General features: G+C 43.6%; 1 protein-coding gene across 4 annotated transcripts in view; it reads left to right on the forward strand.

The window, feature by feature from the left end:
* FYN (FYN proto-oncogene, Src family tyrosine kinase) overlaps positions 1-24,957 on the forward strand; it is a 199,429-nt gene that overhangs the window by 81,936 nt on the left and 92,536 nt on the right. For all 4 annotated transcript variants that reach the window (XM_024740943.1, XM_024740942.1, XM_024740946.1 and 1 more), the window contains exon 3: positions 4,828-4,897. The gene's annotated coding sequence lies outside the window, so the exon portion shown is untranslated. The remainder of the gene's footprint in view (positions 1-4,827; positions 4,898-24,957) is intronic.

The raw sequence follows: 24,957 nt of genomic DNA on the forward strand, positions 1-24,957 counted from the left end.
GTCCTCAGGGTACTTTCTGTCTAGAGAGCAACAGTGGGACTGGAAACAAGGGTGATAGATCAAGAGATGTAGTTTGAAACTCATGACAAGGGTGATAGTTGGAGCTGTGGACGTATATGAGGTACCAGGGAAGAGAAAGCAAAAAGATTTGGAGGGAAAGAGAGACCTGAGGTGATGGAACCTCAGGAACATTCTGTGGAAAACCAACTAATGTTTACTCCATAATAGAAGATACATTCTGTATCAAGCCAACGCAACACACCCATCCCCCCCAAATATCCCATTGTTGAGAAGCTATGACACCAAAGAGAGAATGTCCATTTAGACACCCAGTTCTCCTTGACTATTGACTACATCACTCCTGTATATGAAGCAAAATTACATCAGAGCCATATATGGTTTTATATCATAACAGGTCTATTTGGTTTACTCAGAAAGGTCTTTAATAAGTTAACAGTGATACGTAAAAGTGGTATGGGTGGCTGCCTAAGCTGTTAGTCCCTCAAATCTTTTCCCAAACCAGCTTGCTCCCTCTCTCTCCCTCTCTCTCCCTCCCTCTCCCTCCTTCCCCCTCCCTCCCCCTCCTCCTTTTACCTCTCTCCCCCTTTCTCCCTCTCTCTCCCTCTCTCTCCCTCCCACCACCCCTCCTTCTCCCAAAGTTATTGCAGTGGATCCAGAAGCAGATTCTGAGAGCCTCAAGCTTTTCCTTATTTACCCTTCAGTAATTACATATCACAGGTTGTTTTCCCTATTAGAGTCTGGGGCTGAGCAATTAGCGTCCCATTGTTTTTGCAGGAAATGACATCCATGTGACTTCTGCAGAAGCAACTGTTGACCATTCTGGTTAAAAGAATTTGGAAAACGTTCAGCACTTCCTCTGGTTGATCATTTAGACTGGCTGATTTAGAAAGCTTTTGGAAATGTGCAAAGCAAATAACGGTTGTCAGAACCGGAAATACTACTGGGTCAGTTCCTGAGCAAAATAGGCCTCTAAACTGTTGCTCTGGTCTCTTGATGCACTGACTTGTCTGGACTCTTCACTGCGTGGCTGACTGGTGCCTCGGCATTCTGTTCCTTTTATAATGCTTTATTAGGGATTGATTAGGCAGGATGCTTTCCCGCTGCAGACAATTGCCAACCCAACTTAAGGAGACCTGTACAATAAGAAACTTATTGGAAGTCTAGTAGCTCTGCAGACTTCAGGGTTGACTGAATGCAAACACCCCTACTCTCCTTCCCTGTGTTTTTTCTGTCTTTGCCCTCCTCTGTGGGCCAGCTTTATGCTTCAGTTGGAGCAAGATAGCTACGGAAGTCCTAGGCATCACATCCTACACAGCATTCAGAAGGAGGGAATTTCTCCCAGAAGAATGAGGAGAAGCTCCCAGCAAAACGTTCTGCACATCATGTTGGCCTGAAGAAGGTCATACGCCTATTCTTGAACCAGTCACTTGCATGAGGAACAGGTTTCCCTTGATCAGTGTGTCTCAAACTTCAGCATGCTCACAGATCACCGGAGGTCTTGTGAAACAGCTTCTGATTCAGTAGGTTTGGGGTGAGGCCTCAGAGCTGACATTTCTCAGAAGCTCCCACGTGATGCTGATGTTGCTGCTGGGCACCCTGCAAAGCCTTAGAGCACTCAGGCCCCCACCCCCCCACCTGGGAGTGCTGTCACTTTTTCTCAGGCACTGTGGCTGAAGGAACATGGGGCATCTGTTAAGGAAGAAGGAAGAGGGAATGGCCCCATGCAGATGAAAACTGTATTAGAGATGCTCGTATCCAGTGCATAATGAGAATATTACCTTTAAACAGGAGCCACACGACGTCTATGATATGCATTAGAAGCAAAAAGTAAGTGCCGTGCTAAGTGTTGCTGTGTGGGAGCACCTACGAACATCTTATTATGTACTCACAAGGATGTGTACATTGCAATTTTTGAAACAAAAGATTAAACAGTCATGCTGCCCTCTTCATTATCATTCAGCTATTTTAATTTAATACCATATACCTAGTGTGACTCAAAAGGAACAAATTCAAATGAAATAGATTTAAATGTCCCTAAGTATAAAAAGAGTGTGCCAAGTCCAGCCATTGTCCTCTGAGTAGCTGTCTCATCTGTCTTAGTTACTGGGGAGGGAGGGTACACCCCGACTTGTCCTGCGAGTCACTTGACATGATGTCGGGCATGAAAAATGTTGCTTGCCAGTGTTGAATTTCTGCCGAAGCAAATGGTCACAGTGCCCTAATGCGTGGTTTTCAGTGGAGAAAATCATTATGCTCTCTTCATTGAAAAGGAAGAACTATTCTGTTATTTTTCTTGTGTTTTTTTTCTTGGCAAAAGACACACAGGAGTTCTGAGCTGCAGCAGTTTTGGAAAAAAGGCTGATAAGACCAAAGGACCAGTGTCCATCATGAGGCTGCTCCCTCACAGACTCAGTGGGGCCCGGAGTGGAATATGCCACGAGGCGCTGACTAAACCCTTCTGGGATGGTCCCCTTGGAGGGGTTGCCATCTCCAATCTCATATGCAAAGACATCATTCAGGAGGGGAGGTGGAATTTCACTGCTCCATCAACTTGCCTACTCTGGAACCACAGCTTCACATCTGTGAGACCTGTGGGAAGGCAAAGCAACTCTTACTAACTGGCCTCACCTATGTGGGTCACCAAAGCACCCGTACTTAGGGGAATCACTGGCTATTCCTTGTCTTTGCAAAGGCCCTGACACTTTGAGAGATTCTCAGCTCCTCTGGACTAGCTGGGGAAAGCTTCTAGGCTCGAAGTTCCACTAAGGCAGGAATTGTGCTCATGTCACACAGATGCCCCATGTATGGGCGGAATGATTGAACAGTCAGTCTGTTCCAGGGAGATCTGTCGGTCAGCCACGCTGACCAAGCATTCACTCTCTAAGGAGAAATAAAAGAGGGGAACATTTTGTTGCCTAAACTCGGAACTTTACAATCTAAATATACAATGTTTTAGGCGTCCCATCTGCATATTGAGAACCTCATAGGCTGCCAGACAGAGGTGAAATAATATTAATATTAGCTGAGCCTGTGTTCTGCAAGCAAGACTGCACTATTATTCACTGATTGGTTCAAACAGTGCTGGCTGAATGTCTTCCTGCTGTGAGCTGTGAGGCAGGGCATTCTTCACCACCATGAGAGGAATAAAAAATGGGGAAAAAATAGGGCCTTCCCTTACAACTTAGAAGACTTACAACTTAAAAAGTAGGATATAATCAGTACATTTAAAGTATATCAAATAAAATATAATTTTTAAAAAGAGGGGTAAGATAATACCAAATTGGGAAAGTCCAGGTAGAAAGGGCTCAAGAAGATGAGAGTTACTCTAGGCCTTAAAATGGGGCTCGTGACCTGGAGTCCATGGATGGAATTCTGGGGGAGGGGGTGTCTGTGAACTTGGATGGAGGAAAATTATCTATTTTCACTAACCCTTAATTGAAACCTAACATTTCATTCTGTTATGACAGTAGTATTAGCTATTTGTCACCAATAGTAATTCTAGGTATTTTCATATTACATTATAGTTACAGATACCCTGAAGTATCATTTATGCCCAACATTACTTGAAAACTACAGTAGTAATTAGACTTTTCCTGGAACTTATTTAAATATTAAGAGAAGCACATCAAAATTTTGTTATATATTTTGATAACTGAATATCAGTATACTTCTTTTGAGTCCTATGCATTTCATGTGTTAACTTCAAGAATTTAAAAACATTATTCTGAAAAACATGTCTCTAGACTGTTATGGACCAAAAAGGTAAAGAGCCCCGGGCTTAGAAAATGGTGAGGCCACCTACTGGCACTTATGGGACAGAAGACACTCAGAGAAGGGTCTGGAATGCCCACAGGCTGAGGCAGGACTGGTGGCTGCATTCTGCAGCATCTGATGGGAAGATGTGGGGACAGAGCTAAGGCGAGTGGGAGGCCCAGGCTGATATACTGATAATTTCACAGGTAAACTTGTAGGTGGTGGGAAGCAGTAGAGGTGTTTCCGCTGAGGCTTTAAGTTGTATTTAGGAAGAAGCAGGATTGGAAGAGAAGGAGCTGGAGGCTAGGAGATGGGTTTCTGCAGGGAGTGTAAAAATGAGTATGGAGAGAGGCGGTGAGTGCCAGAGTTGCCATGGGACGCGAAGGTCAGGCTCAGGCCAGGATTTGCAGGGCAGGTGAGCAAGGCCGGCTTAGGCTTCAGGGCTGCACGATCCAGAGAAGGATAATAGCTCCTCACCTTCCCCGTGTGATAACTGTGCCAGATGCTGTTTTAAGCCTTTCAATGCCATTTATATGTCACTAAATTTATATTAATGCTCATGACAACCGTGTGAGGTGAGTACAGTAATTCCTATTTTTCAGATAATAAAATGAAATCTAGAAAACAGAAGTGAGGGCCTCGCAGCCAGCAGGGGAGAATGGGGTGTATTGCTGAAAGAAAGAGGAAAGAGGAATTGGTTTGGGGGGTGGGGGGAAAGGTTATGGGTTCAGCTTTAGCTATCTTTGCATTGTTCTCATATCTTCAATTATTTTAAAAGGCTAAAAATTCAAATAAAGTATTTATAAGCACAGTTTCTGGTTTATTTCATTGTCCAGATTGTTATTTGTTTGTTATTAGTGAGTGCTGAGTCAATTTGTAAATTGGTTTCATCTTTCCTGTGAAAAACAAAGAGGAATCTGGCAGTAAGAGTGTGGTACATTGATGGGTGCCCAAAACAAGGAAGATGTTGTGGTTTCCAGAAGGGAAACACAACATATATTAAATTACTTCTGCCTAATGATGCATGTTTCCTTTTGTTGTGGTATTTTTCAGGACCAGTCCAGCAGCTGTATTAGAAGACATGTGGTATATATAAAGTTTGTGATCGTTGGGGGAAATTTTGGTAAGTGTCGCTGCATTTATTTCTGATACCTTGTGAAGTAAATGGTGCTCATAAAGGGAAACCATGGCCTTGTTCTGTGCATCTTTTAAACCTGTATTACACTTGACAAAATGGATTTTATAATTAAGTGTGACGTTCAATTGGTGTTTTCTGACAGTATGACATTTTTTTTTGTCATTGCTGATGTTATTAAGCAATATGGGGTTTTCTAAGATATAATAATAAGTCTAGATTTTAGGAAACCTTCCAGATACAGGATAAAGAATACCCTGGACCATTTAGCTTATGTTCTTAGCCACCCGTGGAATGTGAGAGTAATAAACTTGCAAACCAAAAGAATAAAAAAATGTTTTTAAGTTTCCAAAGCAGAGAGATCCTTCTTGTCTATATGTTGAAATGAGAGAGAAACAGGCAGTTAGCTGCTTGGGGAATGATGGGACATGAAAGGGAGTTCAGAATCCAGCATGCCTGGGACCCAGCCCACCAACCAGCATAACAGCGGCCTGAAACCAGGAACATTAAATTTAGCAAACACCCAGAAGACCTTGCTAGCAGTAGTCAAAAAGGACAGGAGACTTGGGTTAAAACTCAAGTTCTACACTTACCGGTTGTTATATAACCTCTCTGAGGCTCAACCTCCTTGTCTGTAAAATGAGGCTTATAATGTTACCTACCTGAGAGTGTTGTTGTGAGAATAAAACAAACTAGGTAGTGCTGGGGCACCATGAGTGCTCAATAAAGCAGTTATTCTTCTTTTTAAATTTTATTTTATTGAAGTATAGTTGATTTATATTTTAAATATAAAATACAGTCAATATTTTATTGAAGTACAGTTGTGTTTATTTCTGCTGTACAACAAAGTGATTCATATATATATATATATATATATATATACATATTCTTTTCCATTACGGTTTATCACAGGATATTGAATACAGTTCCCTGTGCTCTACAGTAGGACCTTGTTGTTGATCCAGTCTATATATACTGGTTTGCATCTGCTCACCCAGTCTCCCAATCCATCCCTCCCCCTTGGCAACCACAAGTCTGTTCTCTATGTCTGTGGAAAGCAGTTATTCTTGACAACAGAACACCCTTGTTTGGAAACTGGACATTTGCCATTGAGGTCAGGCCAGCAAAAGGTGTGAGAGTATCTTCCAGCAGGAGGGCCGCTGGGAAGGGGTTGGTCACACCCCATTTGCTATCACAGGGGGCATCACAGCTGGTCGCCACAGTGCCTCCTGCAGCGTCCACTGCATAGCAACGTCCCCGAGACCTTTGCCATCTTCTCTAACCCTCTCAACCCATTCTTAAACCAGCTTAGCTTATTTAACTTCCCTTCCTGCCATCTTTGCAGCCAGGTGCAATCACATTGTTTGAGCTTTGTTCGGTTTTGGAGTCAAAGTTATTTTGAACCAAAATAATGAGAAGAAAAAGAAGGGTCAGGAGGAGATGGTACCCTTGGTTTAGGCTTCAATTACCATGTTGAGGCTTTCATTTCAAAACCTTTCTTTGGAGTTTTTGTCTATGCTTATTATGCAGCCTTCACAGAGATCCAGTTATTGGTAGGAAATTTTTGAGCTTTGACCAAAAGAATTTGGCTTTGGGGTGGAGCCTTTACCTGTGGTTGGAGAGAATCAACCATATCGGCTGATGGTTAAGATCGGGTGTCTGGAGGTGACAACCCTCCAGTTGCAGGGGATCAAAGAGATGGACACGGCCTCAGGGGTTGTCTGGCCCAATCTCCCACTAAACAAAAAAGCCTTTTCTCCAGAATTCTTGACAGAGGGGAATCACATTCTCTCAAAGGTGGGGTTTGCTACTGCACAGAGGAGCTTTCTCCAATTAAAAAGCAATTCAGGGCACAGGGAAATTTAAGGGGGTGAGAAAATTGTTCTAGATCTTGATTGTAGTGATATTTATACAACTGTAGGTTTTGTGAAAACTCACAGGACTATACAATAGAAAAGGAAAATGTTGCTGTAGTTAATTAAACCTTAATTTTTTTAATGGGAAAAAACGAGCAATTAGATACCTGGACAGTAGGTCAAATTGTTAAAGAGGGAAGGAGAGAGTAGGAGGGAGGAAAGAAAAGCAATCTAGTCCTTCTGTTGAGCTACAATATGTGGTCAAGGGAGCAAGGACTTGGTCTTCTTACTTCCTGTCATTTCAGTGTCTGGACAGTGACTGCCACCTAGAAAGCCTGTGATAAGTATTTATTGAATTGCTGACTTCCCTGAGTCACTCTGTAAGCAGATAGAGACAAGTGCACTCACTTCTCCACACACCAGCCCACCAGATATTTGAAGATGCTCTCCTTCCTCGTTCTTCTTCTCTGGGCTGAACTTACCATCTCCGTTCTTTGACTCTTTGTCTCCTGATGTTATATTCCTTTCCCTCCCCATCCGGCGCCTCTTCTTGAGGAAGCATAGGCTTTACCACTCCCTACACGAATGGCCCAGTGCTAGAAACGCAGCCCCCGAGGGGGTCTGGCCCGGGAGGCGTACGATGGGTGCTCGCTTCTGTAGATGGTGTTAACAGACACCAACCCTTATCCCCTTCCATACTGAGAGCCTGGTAACTGGATCGTGAAGGATTTCTTACCAGTAGTCTTCTAAGAATGGAGCTCCTGAAAGTAGGGAGGTTAGCAGTCCAAGAGATCGGGTGGCAGCAAATCTGTCCTCATAAATGTCTTAACTGAAATGAGGCCAGGCCCTGCCGCCACTAGTTTGAAACAGCAGTGGTGCTGTTTATAAATCTTTCGGGATAGTACTGTATTACAGATCCTGATTCTTCACTGTGAGTCATAGGAAGTTAGAAATTCTGAAAATTAAACTTGTAGGTGCCTTGAAAAATCTAGGTTTTTTTTTTCCTGGCCATGCCAGGGAGAGATATATAAATAGATAGAGAGAGAGAGAGCAGTAGTTCTCAACCTGGGTTGTTTTTGTCCTCGCAGAGGACATTTGGCAATGTCTGAAGAAATTTTTGGTTGCCACATGGGACGGAGGGAGGGTGTGTGCTACTGGCATCTAGTGGGTGGAAGCTAGAGATACTGCTAAAGACCCTGAAATGCACAGGACACCCATCTCCACACACACACAGAAATGATCCAGCCCAAGGTGTCAATAGTGCTGAGGCTGTGAAACCGATATGGAAATAATAATAATAAAAATCAATGTCTAAAGTACTCATTATTTTGAAGGTTTAAAATTTTTAACATTTTGACATTTAATTAAATGTAAATATATAACTAGAAAACATAAAGAAGTTTGTTCAGAGAATCACAGAGCTGAAAGGGCCCCTGCATTACCACTGATTCCAAGCAAGATCTGATCTAAATGAATTCAGACAGATGGGTGTCTGCAGACTTACAGTGAGGACTGTCAACTAAAGCTAGAAGCAAGACTCACACAACTTGATCCCAGCATTCACACAAAAGACATTGTCTCGTATTTTAAATTTCAGCCCCAGCTTCTTCAGATGTGTTTGTCTTCAGATGACCTCTGAGATGAAACGGTATTTCAGTCTGGGCTAGTCCATCCTTTTGAATCAAGGGTGTGATGAAAATGTGCTTAGGGAGGAGAGAGATCTCATTACAGATGATTGAGATTGGGTATTTTGGTACACAGGACTGTTTATTTCCATCAATTTTCTAGTGACACTGCAATCTGGTTTAACCGGGAGCTGTTGAGAGCTTGTGTAGCCCAATATGGCCACATTTGCTGAAGCAGGGAGATTGAAGCAACATATGTCAAGTTGTGATATAGGACAATCCACTTGAAAAGATTTTAATTATAGGGCCTATTTCGGGAGGGTAACTGTGCTTTTTGTGAGGTATATTTTGGGATCCACTAACCCAGCTTCAAGGCCAGTAATATCTTCCCAGAAAGGGTGTGGTTGTGTGCTTGTGGACATAAATATTTTCTTACCAAAAGCTTTGGTATTTGGTATTTTCCTTTGACTTTACTCCCCTTCATTTTTCTTTTTCTGATAATCTTTCCTCTTGCAAGAATGCTATGAAAATGAGTTCTGAAAGCTGGAAGAAGAGAAGCATAAAAGATCTCATTTAGATGGCCGAGCCCGGAGATTCAGGGACTTTACATTATCAGTCTGCTGTTTTTAAGACGGATAGAATTTGGAGGAGTGTGCCAAAGGTAATAGTAAGCAGAGTCAAGGGAAACTATAAAAACACCATGTTGGGGCAACATATCTTAATGTAAAGATCTGTAGCAAAACTATACATTTATAGCTGCTTGTTTCCAGCACCCCCTCTCCAGCCCATGGGTAATTCTGAGCTTGTTTCAGCGCTCTTCGCCTAATGACCTGGAGTGCGTATCTGCTTTCACTTTTGTTCAAGGTTTGTGCCTGTGCCCTGCTCTGCCTCTGGTGCGTCAGGTGGATCCCTGGGGGAGTGGGGAGCAGGGGCTTTCTGCCTAGCCCTCCAGGTGGCTCCCACACACTAACCTGTGTGAACCAAGGCTCCATTCTCCCCTTTGTCAGGGCATACGGGTCGCACGCAGCATCCCTGCCCAGCCTCTCAGATTCCCTTCCGTGAAAGCCACTGAAAGCTGTAAAGAACAGAGCAGTACGACACGTTGAAAGTCAGCTCTGTGCATGCTGGCCCTGCTCGGGCGTGCGTAAGAACAGAAGCACTACATTCTATAGCCTTGTACTCTTGGTCTTTGAAGTAATTCGCACAATCGTTTATCTCTTGCTCATGAAGAGCAGTGTTCTTCTCTTTCCAGGTTAGTTTTGGTGCCATCCTAAACCCGGTTCTTTGAAGCTGCTTTGAGGCTGCCCTCCCGCTTGTCTGCTCCAAGAGCCCACGTACTTAGAATTCACTCTAAAATGCACGCTGTTCTGTGGTTTTTACCTGCAGCAACACATAAACCAGAATTTCCCGCTTGTGGAAAGGAAATGTTTTCAGAATAAGTAGCTGTTGTGTATTTTAGTACACGACTGGAGAGCTGACCCTGTGTAATACCTCCCACCTGCCATCCAGGTGGTGGGACCCACCCACCCCCCAGCCCTGCCCCTAACTGACAGGCTGCCCGTGTGAATGCACGTTATGATACCATTTGTATAACCAGCTTAGGTTCGTAAGAAGCTGCTGCACACTTGCCCCTCCCAAGCCACCTCTTAGGTGGTGGAGCAGGTGTTATGCCCAGATGTACTCTGAGGCTCAGAGACTTTAGCCTGTGTCTCAGGCGGGGGGCGTTTGGGAGTGTGGGGCATGTTTGTTGTCCTGCCCTCAAAGAGTAAGTCACTGTTGGCATGTTGGAGACAGGGGGTGGGGCAGGGATGGTAAATGTCCTGCCGCGTCTGGGACAGCCCTGCCCGGTGAAGAACTGTCCCTGGCACAGCATTCATCGCACTCTAACTCAGAAGCACTGCTCTGAGGTTGCATGGCTGCTATGCAACAGAGCCGGGCTCATACCCACTCCCTCTGAATCCAGGATCTTTATGTCTCTCTCCACATTAAAGGCATCACAGAAAATCCCCACTTCTTTGGGAGTGCTCACTGAAGTACAATTGAACTCAGAATGGCTGTTCCTCAGATTATGCCATTACTGCTGTACACACCAGAGCTCAGGTGTGGCACACTCCAGGGGAAACAGCCTCTCTGAGACCTCAGTGGCCCAGCCCACCAGCACCCTGTTCCTGCCGTTCCTCTATCAACGCCCAGTGCAGGTGGAGACAGAGAGTGCTATCTTTGGAAGAGATCAAAGAGGATGCTCCACCCAAAGCCTTTGATCCAATCTTACTGGCTTACAAACCATCCAGAGGGGCAATTAGGTATCAATCTCAGGAGTTTTGATAAGATATCTTAGGCTTCATATCTGCCTGGTACACTTCTACAGCCTGTTGGAGCTTTGTTTAAAGTTTGGTTTTGATGTCAGCCAACAAAGAAGCCAGACAGTGGCTACATCAGTTTGAATGAGCACACATGAAATTTATTAAAGTGGTAAAAATAAAACCATGTTGAATGAAAAGGCACACAGTGAAGCTGACCTGAATATAAAGGTTGAAGGGATTATGAAAAGGGGAGGAAGCGACAGTATCTGATCTTTTCTCTTTTTTTCTTTTCTGTTTTTTTTTCCCCCTTTTTCCTTTTCCAGTTTCTATCTCAGTTTTTTATTTTGAAAATTTTCAAACCTACTGGTTTGAGAGAATGATAAGACAAATACCAATTGTTCTAAATTTGCCACATTCGCCTTTTTTATTCCCTCTGCCAGTTACATATATGTAACATATATGTAATATACAATATATATTATATATAGTATACATTATAGAAATTTTTGCTACACCAGTTGGAAGTTGCAAGCACCTTGACACTTTAAATAGTTCACCATGTGTATTCTAAATCTAAGGACTTTCTTCTATATAACTACAATACTATTAGTTAGTAAGAAATTTAACAATAATTCCATAATATTATCTAATATCCAGTCCATATTCAAACTTTCCCAGTTGTCCCTGTGTGGTTGTGGTATAAAATGACTTACCTTCTGGGCTTGTCTGTTTCTTCACAGTGTTTTTTAACTTGCTCCCCACTTCCTAAAAATTGTTAGATCTATAGGCTTCTTATTAGATGCAGGTTAAGCCTCTTTCGATAAGAATACTTCATAGGTAGTATTGCATGCTTGATATTACATCACACCAGGAGGCAGATGATGTCACCTTGTCCCACCATCCACAGTGCTAAGTTTGATCTCACAGATCAGGTGGTAACCAGACCTCACCAGTGTCCAGATATACTCTGAGTCAGTAAGGCATCTATGGGCTGGTACCTGGGTCCTTTGTCAACATCCTGTCCCCCACCCACCCTCAATCCAGTGCTTTGAGTATCGATGAATAATCCTCACCTACAGCAGTTATTACACTGGGATAGTGTCTGATATTTTTCACACTTTGCTTTCACTCCCTCAGTTCTTTATAGTGAATGATCTAGGGCTTCATATTTTTCAGTGATGATTTTTAAGCCACTTCCTTGGTAGTCAGCTGTCTTTTGCTGTGATAATAGATTATGCTAAACTTTTTTTTTTTTTTGCGGTACGCGGGCCTCTCACTGTTGTGGCCTCTCCCTTTGTGGAGCACAAGCTCCGGACGCGCAGGCTCAGCGGCATGTGGGATCCTCCTGGACTGGGACACGAACCCGTGTCCCCTGCACCAGCAGGCGGACTCTCAACCACTGCGCCACCAGGGAAGCCCCTATGCTAAACATTTTTATTTCTCACCTTCAAAATAAGAAGGAGTAACTTTAGCAGAGCATTTACTACATACCAGGACCACACTGACTCCTTACCTATGGAACTCCTTTCACTTTCTTCTCTCACAACAGCTCAGACTAGCAAGCGAAGTGACTTGCTCTGGGTCACCCAGCTCCCAATGTGGAGCCAACATCAAGCAGATCTGTCAGGCTTAGAGCCAGGGTTTTCAACTCATTCGTGTTCCCTCCGACCTCCAACCCTGACTGTATCACCCACCGTACAGTTCTTGCCTTAGATGAATGCCTGCCTGACTGGTGGGTCCATAAACAGGGCAAGAAAGTCTGTGAGGGTAGGGCTGTGCAGCTGGAGAAACACAAGCCATCCACACCTAAAAGGGGCAGGTGCTCCTGGGTCTCTGACAGATGTGGGCCCAGCACCACCAGAGATCTCGATCTGTGTGTTAACCATTCCAACTTTTTAATGTTGGCAGCTAATTAATATATTCTGATACTTTTTAGCCAAGTTGCCGATTTTCGGCACCAGCACCGCTGCTGACTGAGGCTGCCTTGAGTCAGTCATGGCTTTGCTTAGAAATGGAATTCATTGTTTGTCTGTCTGTTTGCTTGTTTGTTTTTAACACCTTCTTTTAAACAGATATTAATATTCTTGAGATGTGATACTGTTTTGATTTGGGGGGGTGTCTGAGTTTTGAAGAGGGAAAGTTGGTCTTCATGGAAGTATTCTTTAATTGATACATTATTAAAAAACCTTCATTTTATGGGATTTTTTTTTTCACTGAGTCAACACAGTTTATTACTGAACTGCACTTTCACTTTCAAACAGACTATTTCAAAGAGCTGGAACAAGTGTGAGGTGGGAGTTGGGGGAGGGACAGGTGCCTCTCAGGAGCCAGGACCCCCAGCTGGCTTCCCCGGGCCAGGGCAGGGGAGGGAGCATCAGGCCATTCAGTGTCCAGGCGCCAGCTCTCCACGTGCACATACACAGCAAGCCAGCAGCTCCTCACACATAAACACAGACATGCTTAACAAAAATGGGACTTCTTAACTAGCACAGTAGTAGATGTTTTGTCTGTAGCTTTGAAGGAAAGCAAATACATTTTGCTCTGAATATTATCCTTAGAATTTTTCTTTTTCAGGTTGTTCTCTGAGTCCTTGCAGGGCGATGAAGTTTTTCTGTTTCACCCACCTTGCACTCTGTGTTCTCTGTATATTTAACTGTGTTAACAAGTCACAGAAGAACCTGTAAACTTGTTCCCGTGAGAAGAACCGAAGCAGAACTGACAGATAAATAGCCCTTCTCGGGATGGGCCTCAGTTGTTGTAGTGCTGGCTGAGGCTGAAGACCTACTAGGTTAATTCGAATTGTTTTTAGCAGAATTATTCTTAAATTGGGAGTGATGGGGAATGATTGCAGGTAAAGACCTTCTGTGGTCTTACTTCATCTTGCAGGAATTTAGTCCTGCCCTCCCATTTTACAGATTAACGACCTGAGGCACAGAGAGATTGAGTCATACCCAGGTCAGACCTAATTAGCCTGGGTCCCTTGTGATTGCACCTCATGTTTCCTAAAGCTAAAATTTTCAGTCAACAGGTAGTAACCATAATGCTTCACCCTGTGTATCATCTCATTATCCACAATGATTATTTCCATTCAAACCCTCTGTGACCCAGGTTCCCACCACCAGTAATGTTTAACAGGTGAAGAAATAAAGGTCCAAATCAGTGTTGTTCAAACATAGAGATAGAAGGCAAGGAACATGTATAATTATAATTTCCTAGTAGCCATGTTAAAAGAAAGTAAAAAGAAACAGATGGAATTAATTTTGACAGTGTACTTTAACCTACTATATATCTAAAATATTATCATATCGCCATGCAATCAATATTAACAATTATTGGAAATTTTTTATACCAAGTCTTTGAAATCTCAGTGTGTACTTTACACTTAACAGCACATCTCAGCTTAGCCATATTTCAAGTATCCAGTATGGCTAGTTTCTCCCAGTATTGAGCAGCATGGCAGTCTGGTGGCCCAAGGCCATACCCAGCTAGATTCTTTAAATGAAATCTCTTGAGAAAAACTTCATCAGCTTTCTTATTCTTCCCACAGACTGAGGCCACACATTTCTGTCCTCTTTGTGTCACTTTTTCCCCAGCTAACTCTAATTACAGGGAGATGCTTGGTTTGGCCATAACCACAAGCTCAGCAGTTTTCTACCAGTTCTGGCAGCTGGTGAGACCAACATACTCTGCCTCGTAAATGACAGTGGGAAGCATTCTTCCAAATTTCTCCACAGCAGTTTCCATGATTTCCTTTCTCTTAGGAATAACTCAGTGGCATTTTGCAAAGCCAGGGTGATTTTTAAAATGCATCCTTTCTTAAAGACCCATTCTACTCAATGGAGTCTTAAAATACATGCTACCAAGTAGTCTCCCTAGGACCTCAGCAGAACAAGCAGGGATTATACATTTTTTATCTGTTTTTATTCCAAGTATACCTCTATTTTGATTCATAATAGTTTACTCTTTTCTTTTTTAACTAATCAAATGCTTCCCCAATATATCAGTCCCATTTTGAGCATTATTTCCAATGACACTGAGAGCATTATTCACGATAAAACATTAGTAAAGATCAGATTCCATTTCCACTAAATGTGAAGTTCCTGGCCATTACTTGAAGTATCATACTGTAATACAATCCCAGAAACAAAAATGACAGAAGAATGGTGACAGGCTCCTGGAGTTTGTTATGATGGACTTCACCCAAATAGAAACCCTGATTTGTAAGAATTGAAGTCTGAATAGGAAAAAGATTGTCCCCTATTCTTAATTAGAGGCCAGACCTCCACATCCTCCAAAATTCTCAGTTAAATATAGAGAAGATAATACCTTTTTTGTTATCCTGTGGCCTTGTCCGGTAATTGAAGGATGACACCATAAAACCAGATAAATGCATTTCCCCTAATTCCCTGCAGTGCTGTCGTCTTTAGATTTTGACTTGGTATCGATCTCTCCTATTCACAGACCCCCCTGAAATCTGTCATTTAAAACACTTTAGGTGTAAGGTTTCATTTGGAATCAGAACAATATGTTGTAAGGGCTGTTTTCTTCTCTCGTCGGACTACTTTCCTGTAGTAATGCTCACTTAGACGCCCAAACCACGGCCCTCTTATTCACTCTGATTTGAAGGCATTTTTATTTCTTTGAGTGGATATCTCATGTTCATTTCAGAATGTCACTTAGTAGCTGTATTTCTGCTAAATAACCAGAAATTATAGTTGACTCTATCCAAGTGGCTGAGTACCTAGGTTTTGCTTCCAAGTATGGTGCTGAGTAGAAATCTTGTGGTTTCATCTTCAATATTAATAGTTGACTGAGAGTGATGGTTGGGCCCGAATATGAGGAAATCTAGAATGCAGTGGCAGACCATTATCTACTGCAGGGATTCTTTGGGGTTTCTTTAAGATTTTTTTTTTGATGTGGACCATTTTTAAAGTCTTTATTGAATTTGTTACAATATTGCTTCTGTTTTATGTTTTGGTTTTTTGGCTGCGAGGCATGTGGAAATCTTTGCTCCCAGACTAGGGATCAAACCTGCACCCCCTGCATTGGAAGGTGAAGTCTTAACCACTGGACCACCAGGGAAGTCCCTACTGAAGGGATTCTTGACCTGGGGGTTTTATCAGAATCATCTGAGGAGCTGTTAAGAATCCTGGTGGCCAGGCCCCATTGTCAATGGACCTAGGCAAGTCGGTAAGAGACACCTCCTCTTACTCAATTGCATCCATCTGTGAAAACTTAGGGAGAAATTTACTATATGAAAACTATGCCTCAATAAACTTATTATCCTGAAATACATGCAGACATTGAAATTTTTGACACCCACCACGGAGAATATTTTGACTGTCAAGTGCTCTGGGGTCTGAAGATAAAGCTCGCAGTTGAAACAGCGATTCACTCACTCAGTAAACATTTAAAGAGCAGTTGTAGACATTGTTCCTGCCCTGAGAAAACAGAGGTACATTGAGACACAATACATGCCCCTAAAGGTCTTATTTTATGGATGAGACCAATATCCAACAATTGCGATGCAGCAATATTAAGGGTAATGAGTGTGTCTACAGAGCAAAAAGAGAGAAGGACACCCCCAACAAACATATACACACATGTGCGCACACACACATGCACGCACACATTCCCATTCCTATGCCACTTGTCTTCTTAAAGGTGGAAGCGGGTAGGCAGTGTGGGAAGATTTCACAGAGAGGTCGCAGAACGTGAGTGCTGAAGCATGAGCAACGAGCAAAGAAGTGAAGAATATTCTGCCTGTTTTGCAAAGGAATGGCTCTCAAAATTTGGTTCTGAAGTAAAACAAGGTCTTTATGACATCATTTTTTTAAGGTGATTTCAACAGCCTTTGATGTGATTCAGTTCGTTTATCCCGATCTATCTAGTCCCAGCCCAAGTCACAATGTCTGACATGCAGTAGGTATGCAGCATAGTAAGTGTGCTGAGTTGAATTGATGCTTCCAGTAGTTTTGCCTTTACCTTGACAAACTGTTAAGACACAGTGGGATCCTAGGGAAGTTAATGATACCAGTATATAATTTTCAAAATAGCACCCAAGTTACCTCTCTAAGTATTACTTCCAAAATACTAAAAACTTTTGCCCTTAAAGGAGAGCACGTTTAAGAGGAGCAGTACTTCCTGCTGGTACATGTCATGGTATGATTTGTTTTTTACATTTTGGGAGCATTAACTCGTCTTTCTAACCCAATTTTTACCCTCTCTCTCATTCTTAAATATATCTGAGGTTTTGGAAGAGCAACCGGGCCAAAATATCAAATGATCATGGCATTCTTTACTTAGTCTGTCATTGATGTAGACACAGAAAACAGCGTTGTGTTTTCTTGGATATTTGGGGGACTCTTTCAGGATTTGGGGGACAGAGTGTATTTGAGAGTAGCTGTTGACACTGCATTGAAAAAAATATAGCCGGTGCTGGGATGCCTACTCACCCAGGGCAGCTGTTCTCCCTGCACATTTTTGCAGCTTATATGACAGTTACCACCTTTGATTACTTTGATGCTGCAGAACATAACAGGGAGATTTGTGACTTGACCCTTTCTTTGCCTGTGGTGTAACATGGAAGGGCGAGATCCAGCTCACATACTGCTTTGTTTGGAAGGCAGTATTTCTAGATTGTTAGTCTGCCTGCTTCCCAAGCCTAAAAGCAATTGTGCATTCCAGACCCTGTTCAATTAAATAACCAATTCTGGTTAGAAAGAAGGTAGATGATGCTGTGGGAGCTGGGCCTGGGGTTTAAAATGGCAGGATGCACAGGGCTCTCGCCCAGGTGTGTGATTAAATCTGCGCTCCACGGCTGACCAGCTGTGGAGCCTTGAGCAGGTCACTACACCTCTGTGAACTTCACGTTCTCATTTCCACAATGGCGGTGGAGGATTAAAGGAGATAAGAAACATGATGCTAACACAATGCCTGGCGCTAATACATGCTCCGTGTCAGGTCTGGTTACTTTGCCCTTGTTAACATGTATATCAATGTTGTCATTCTCCTGTTTAAAAGCTTTTCAAGGCTCCCCTTACCCTCTGAGAAAGGCCTAAACATTTTAACCCAGCATTCGAGGCCTTTTACAATCTGTCTGACCCACCTTTATGCCACATCCAGCTCTTACACTTCATCCTATAGCAAAACCAAACCATCTCTGTGCCCTCAGTGAGCCTCAGGCACTCACTCTCTTCCTCTTGGGATGCCCTCCTCCCACCTCTTAGGTCTAAATCCAATCTGCTGCAAGGCTCACCTTTTTTTTTCTTTTTTTTTTTATTGAAGTATAGTTGATTTACAATGTTGTGTCAATCTCTGCTGTACAGCAGTGACTCAGTTATACACATATAGACATTCTTTTTTTATATTCTTTTCCATTATGGTTTACCCCAGGAGACTGGATATAGTTCCTGGTGCTGTACAGTAGGACCTTGTTGTTTATCCATTCTAAATGTAATAGTTTGGGTCTAGGCAAGGCTCATCTTAAATGACACTGCTTCCTAGTCCCTCAGGCTGGAAAATTCACCTTTGTCCAACCCTGTCTTTCTCATCACAGGTGCTCAGAGAGGCCTCTTCCTCTAGTGAGGCCTCTCTTCTTTTTCACAAGGGCTGCAGACAGTCACCTTCTTCTCTGTGCACACGCATCCCTCGTGTCTCAGACTCTTAAAGACACCAGTTCCATTGGCCTAGGGCCCCACCTTTATGACCTCATTTAACCTTAATTACCTCTGTAAAAGCTCTGTCTCCAAATACAGTCATATTGGGGGTTAGGGCTTCAACATATGAATTTTGAAGGGACAGAATTCAGTTAGTAATACGTGGGTATAAAAGTCCTGCCGGATCCTCCGAGGGAGGAGTGTGCATGCGTGTGTGTGTGTGTGTGTGTGTGTGTGCGTGCAGGTCCCCTCTGCTAATAGCTTTCTTCTTCTCTGCCCTCATGCAGAGCACCACAGAGCGGCAGCCGCTGTATTGTTTCCCTGGGTCTACGGGCCTGGCCAGCCCAGTATAGCTGCTCCCCTGCCATCCCACCCCTCAAAGAGCCTGCTTCCGCCCCACCGAGGGCTCCCAGAGACCCGCACTGCCTCGTGTGGAGGTTCCATCACAGCCTCCTCCTGGCCGCCAGCTGCCAGCCACAGGGAAAAAGATAGAATGAGCCCCAGCAAGAAAGGGAAGGAATTAGGGGACTGGAACAGAAGGATGACTCTTTTGTTTTAAAGGCAAGAAGTGAAGCCTTTCCTTTTACTTCTCTGTTAAACATTGTCCACGGGGTTTTTTCCCTCCACATTTCTCCAGGTCCACGATTCTGAAAGCCACTGAGGAACACCTTAGATCTACAAGTTTAGACAGCTGATAAGCGATGCGGGAAGAATGCGGTCTAATTGGGTCCTTCGTTAACCCACCCCTGACTTACAGAGGGAGGCTGTTTGGTTACAAATAGTTTTTATTCTGCTAAATCAGAGGCTCCTCATGCTGTCATCTGCCTGCAAATTAGCTGGAGGCACAAGCTTTGCGTTATGCAAAGTATTTATTCTCACAATTAATATGCTGGAAGGTGTGGTTTCACACTTACAGTACAAAGGTTCTCACCCAGTAGTGAAACAGTCACCTGGGGAGTGTGTACAAAGTACCAAGCCCGCATCCTTCCTCATCATCCCCCCCCCCTCCCACTGCCACCGTGAGAGTGTGAGTGAGAGGACCAGGCCTCCCTAACCCTGCACTGGGAACCGCAGTGGCATCGCTTCTTATCTTACTACTTCCTCAGAGGTTTCTTACTAAATTTTTCAAATATAGAATTCCCTTTTTTTTTCCTTGACAAAATCCAGTGACCAGTTCATTTTTTATTGTTTTAGATGGAAAACTTCAAATTTATAGAAAGTAGACAGTGTTGCATAGTGGACCCCCATGATCACCCAGCTCCAATGGTTATCCATATTCTGCTAGTCTTTTTTCATCTGTACCTGGATTATTATTATTTTCTGACTAATTCAGTTTTATTTCATAGATAAGAGAAAGCGTACTCTCTGAACTAAAAATTGGGTGCATGTCCTTACAAGTGTTCCCCCACCTTTTTTGCATTTACTCCTCACAGCACCCCCAGGCATTGTTACCCACATTTTATAACTGTGGAAACCAAAGCTCTCAGAAATCACATACTTGCCCAGTCCCTCAGCTAGTAAGCGCTCAAACAGGGTTCACTCCCAGAGGTGTCTGAGAAGTATGCTTTTCCCCCTAAGCTGCACCTTAGAAGAATAAGGACCATAAAAACATGTGTAGGTCCAAGTTTCCCAGTATGGATAGATGGATAGCGGTATGATAAAGTAAATACTGTATAATGTTAATATCAGAAGCTAGGTGGTACTTGGATATTCATTGTAAAATTATTAAAACTTTGTGTTTGAAGTTTTTCACACTAAAATGTTGGGGTTGGGGGGTGGAATTTCAGCAGAAGCAAGCTGTCTTTCTCATCAAGCAGGGCACAAAACACACAAGCTCGTTTCAGATACCTTTTCTATTGATATCTGTTCCAAAAAGACAGATTTGAGCCTTGGTCGAATTTTAATTTTAAAAATAGCAAGTCAGTGATAGAAATTACCTGGAGAGGTACCTAATCGATATCCACTGGTGACGTCTTAGAGAACTCAGAAAACCAGATGCAGAAGCGAAGACTCTCTGGGGCCGGCCTCTCAACTGTGAGCCGACATGATGATGGACAATTCTCTTTTCCAGTTCCAGCCACTTAGGTGGGATTCCGTCATTTACCCACAGGAACATTTTGCATACATACGTCCTTCATGTTGATGCTGTTCCTTAGCACAGAAAGACATACTCAATTTTTTTACACTACATCAAAAACACAGCCACCCACACCATGCCATCGTGTGATGCAGGCCTTGCTTTGATGGGGAGCTGGCCAGGAACTGCTGAGCAGTCCCTGCTCTGTTGGGAATGATGGCTGGAGGTAGAGATACCCCCATTCAGGGATTCCCAAGGGTATTTTGTTGCTGAAGGTACAAGGAGACGCTGGGTGTGCAGCCAGTAGCCCCTCTCCCACTCCTGCAGAGAGCCCTGTGGGTCTCAGCAGCCCAGGTTGGGCTGCCACTGGTATTACCCAACCTGCCCATTAGCGCTCGAGGCCAAGTGCTCCGGGCCCAGGGAAAGCTCCGCACTTTTGCTTTTCCCTGCTATGGAGGAGGGAGCTGCTTAGGGATATAAAAGCTACCTGTCCAGAATCTTCCATGGTCCTCACACATTGCAAAACTATGATCACACCAGGGAACCAAGATGTGTCCAATAGCAACCTCCAGGTGAATTCTGGGGCCCATGTGGCTCACTGATGTTCACACCATTATACCTTTCTCTTTTGACTATACTCTGAGCAGAGTATAGTCAATTTAAAGCCCTCAAGAGGTACCTGTCTCCTGAGTTAACGACTCTATCAACTTCCTTCATCCTGAAGTGTCTAGACAGTGCAGGCTCCAAGGAAGAGCAGGCTTTGTAATTAGACCTGGACGTGAATCCCAACTTTCCACCATTATTGGCTGCGAGACTTGGAGAAGGTTGCTTAATTTCTTTGAGCTCGGCTCATAGGACTATTGTAAGGTTTGAACTCCGATAACAAGTACATGAAGTCACCTAGCATGGTCTTGGGCTCACAGCAAGTGCCACTAAGCACTGGTTTCTCTTTGCGCTCTTCTGTGTGATACATTGTGGGTATGAGATGAGGGCTCACAGCCCTGCCGCTCGCTGCCTGTACGAACACATCTCGTCTCTTTCCATCTGTGCCTTCGTCGTCTAAAAATGGACTGCCTGTTCTCCAAGATACTGGATTTTTTAAGGATACTATCTACTTGCCTCTTAGGGTGCCACGTCAGATTGTGGGGTACGGGAAGGTCCTGAGCATGCAGCCCAGAAAGGGTAAAGGCTGGGGGCAGATGGAGCCTGTGGGGTTGGTTAATCAGGTAGGAAAGGCAGGGGAGAAATGACCAAAATGAGTCTAGAATCAAAAGGTTGGCATTTCTAAAAACTGAGACTGCCACTTGGGAGGGGCAGTCTTGCCCAAGGAGGTGGGTGCCTACACTTCCAGCCACTTCCCCACAGGAAACCTAACTGCAGCCGGGGACCCTTGCGACTCCCCCAGGGGAGGCTCCTAGGCCGCTAGGGATGGGTAGACCAGTGCAGCATTCCTGCCCACACAGCTACTGCCTTCTTCCTGAGAACGATTGCCATTATTATTTCATGTGGTCTTGCAACCCGGAGAGAGTGTTTGCTCAACTTCGCATAACAAACATTAAATCTGTTGCCCGATTTGCAGGTTAGCCTTGCTTGTGGACCTTCATCCTTGTTGGTTCCTGCCTGCTACAGCCGTCCAGGCACTTGGGATGCATTTTCTTTATTCTGTGCAGCTGCGAGGAGCCCAGGAGTTGAGCTTCCTTAAATGCAAGCATATGGAAGCAAGCAGGAGTGTGGAGGCAATTAGAGGGTTTCTTTCTCCAAGCAGCACGGGCTTTTGCTCTCTTTGGTGTGTGGCTGTTCTTGTTCATTTTTATTTTCCATTTGGGTTTTGTCAGACTGTCAGCTCTTTTTTCCAAGCTGTGTAGTTTGCTGCTGGTTGCAGGCGCATGCAAGACCAGATGACTTGGTTGCATATTGTTTAGAATCAAACTTTGCACACCAACGTATGGATAATGCATTATCATGATGGTGGTGACGATACTTCATATTTGTAAAATATTCTGCAACTTAAAGAGCGCTTTCACATACATCACCATTTCATTTGGCCTGGGCAGAAGCTCAGAATAAAACGACAGCTATGCTCACTCTGCTAGAGTTTTTCCTCGTCTTTACACCATCGCTCTGGTCCAACCACAAAGGGGAGGGTAGTAGATTGAAAACTGTAGTCTTCTGCTTTGCTCCTTTTCTCTTTCTTGTTTCAGTCAATCAGTTATATATTTTTCAAGCACTTTATGAGGTAGGGAGTCATACCTAGGTAGGGAATCAAGCACTGCTAGATTCTCTGGTGACATTTAAATAACTGTAGCAGACAGCCCTTGCCATCAGGGGATTTCCAATCGAGTTGGGGAAAGAAGACCTACCACTGTGAGTTTAAGTGACAGTGCCCAGCACACCAGTAACTAGGTGTTGGGTGTGTGGGTGAATAAATGAATGGATAATGTAACCCACCAAAGTCCTGAAAAGCAAGGAGAAGAGCTAGGGAGGAGCAGAATGAAGGGTGCACAGTCCTCAAGGGGACCGGGCACAGAGGGTGCAGCAGACTCGGAATACGTGGCTGCCGGGGGCGAGAGGACGGGATCGCCTGCATTCGTGAATTGCCACCCCTTAGTGCAGCTAAATGAGAACTGAAGATTAAAGGAAACCATGTAGATATAGGCTGTGAAGAGTGAGCAAGGAAAACGTAATTCCCTGCTCAGGATGGGACAAGGGGAGGAGGCCGGCAAACAGACCAGAAGAAAGAGTTTGCTCATCAGTTGTTGTCAGGAAAAGTGCTAGTGAAGTCACTCCACCTTAAAAGTCTGTCTTCTGGATTTAAGAACCTATCAATACTATATTGCAGCCCTATAATAGGAGCTGGGAGAAGGCAACAAGAGAATAGGGAAAATCGAAGAGATACAGGATTTGGCCCCATCCCTTAAGAGACCCTGCCATGCACAGGAAATAGTGAAATGTGAATGCCCCGCCCCCAGATGATTAAGTGCTGGGGACAAGCCAAGGAATGGAGAGACGTGGAGACCAGTGTGGCCTGAGGAGCTGAGGAAGGCTCCCTGGAGGAGTGGTGAGGGCCTGGCACTTGGAGGAGATGCGGGAACTGCACAGGCAGTTGTGTGGAGATGTGTACTGTCATGGGTAGAGATCATGCTGGGCCAGTGGGAGATGCTGGAAGAGGTGCAGGGGCCCTGGTGTAGAAGGCTTGGAAGCCAGGCCGGGAAAGTTGCTGAGCAGGAGAGTGACATTATGAAGGCAGTAAATGGAATTTTGTTCACGCCCAGAATTCTCATTAATGCCCTGCTGCCCCAGATGCTGGGCCAGGTCCTGTACTGTCCCCTGCTGATGCTGTGAGAGTAAGCTAAGTGAAGGAAATGCCTCCTTATGATGGGCACCAAAACTTCCCAGTATCTCCTGGAGGCCAAATACTACCTCTCCAGTGGTAGAACAGGAGTAGGAAAGAATATTCTCTAGTACGGCTGTCGGTAGGACACTGTTCTTAGTGGTTATATTGGCTGCCATGAAACTGTACTTAGTTTGTGAGTGTTTTAGACCTTTACGAGCTCTAGGTATTTTCATTATGATGAATTTTTAAAAGTAATATCCATTCATACACACCCCCAGTGTAGAGGACTTAGGAAATAAATTACAAAGGACAAAACAAAAGTCATCTTTTATTCCATCACACGGACACAGTCGTGCACATTGTTCATATTTTGTTCAATGTCCTCTCCTGATACAAATTTGGAAATTATTAAAAATAATTTCAAATTGTACTTCTAACGTTTTATATCTTATTTTTTAAGTTGACAGTAGACCACGAATATTCTTCTAGGTCAATAAATTTATTTTACAATGTGATTTTAGTGCTATATCCTATTCCATTGTAGGAATGTGACATAATTTCTTTAATCAATCAAATAGGAAACCAGTCTCCTATTTTTGCTCATTTTGGTTGTTTTCAGTAAATTAGGTTTTTACATATTTTAAAAACCAACATCATAATGTTGTATTTTCATTGTTTTCATTGTGAATTGCCCAGACAAATCCAAATGAATATAGAATGTTCCTTATGAAGTTTCATCTTATCTTTAGTGTCACTTCATCAAAAGTAGTTAATCAACCCCTGAGTGGAAATGAATTATATGTGCTGTAGCATGCTTCTCTAAGACTGTTAAAAATACGAGCCGACCAAACCCCATGCTGATAGATATACCTGAATATGGAATAAGAGTTTAGTGGTCTCAGTTGGATCAGGTAGTTCTTAAAACTTAAATGTCATCCTGTGCTTGATTGTAGTGAAATTTCAACAACAAAATTTTTAAGTAACCCTCAGTATTATCTTCATGTAGATGAAGAAGCAAGCATTAAAGAAATTTAACCCCCTCTATTTACCTACCTCTTGACCAACGTCTCCCTTTAAGACACCTGTCTCCTTCCCGATGTGGGACACCATTTGGAGGGTTGGTTCCTGCTGACTTTATTATAAGCTGTGTAGAAGCGAAGGTGCCAACCTTATTTTTCCCCTGAGGCAGAGTTTG

Source organism: Neophocaena asiaeorientalis, unplaced genomic scaffold, assembly GCF_003031525.2.
Source record: "Neophocaena asiaeorientalis asiaeorientalis breed wild unplaced genomic scaffold, Neophocaena_asiaeorientalis_V1.1 scaffold203, whole genome shotgun sequence".
Classification (NCBI taxonomy): Eukaryota; Metazoa; Chordata; class Mammalia; order Artiodactyla; family Phocoenidae; genus Neophocaena; species Neophocaena asiaeorientalis.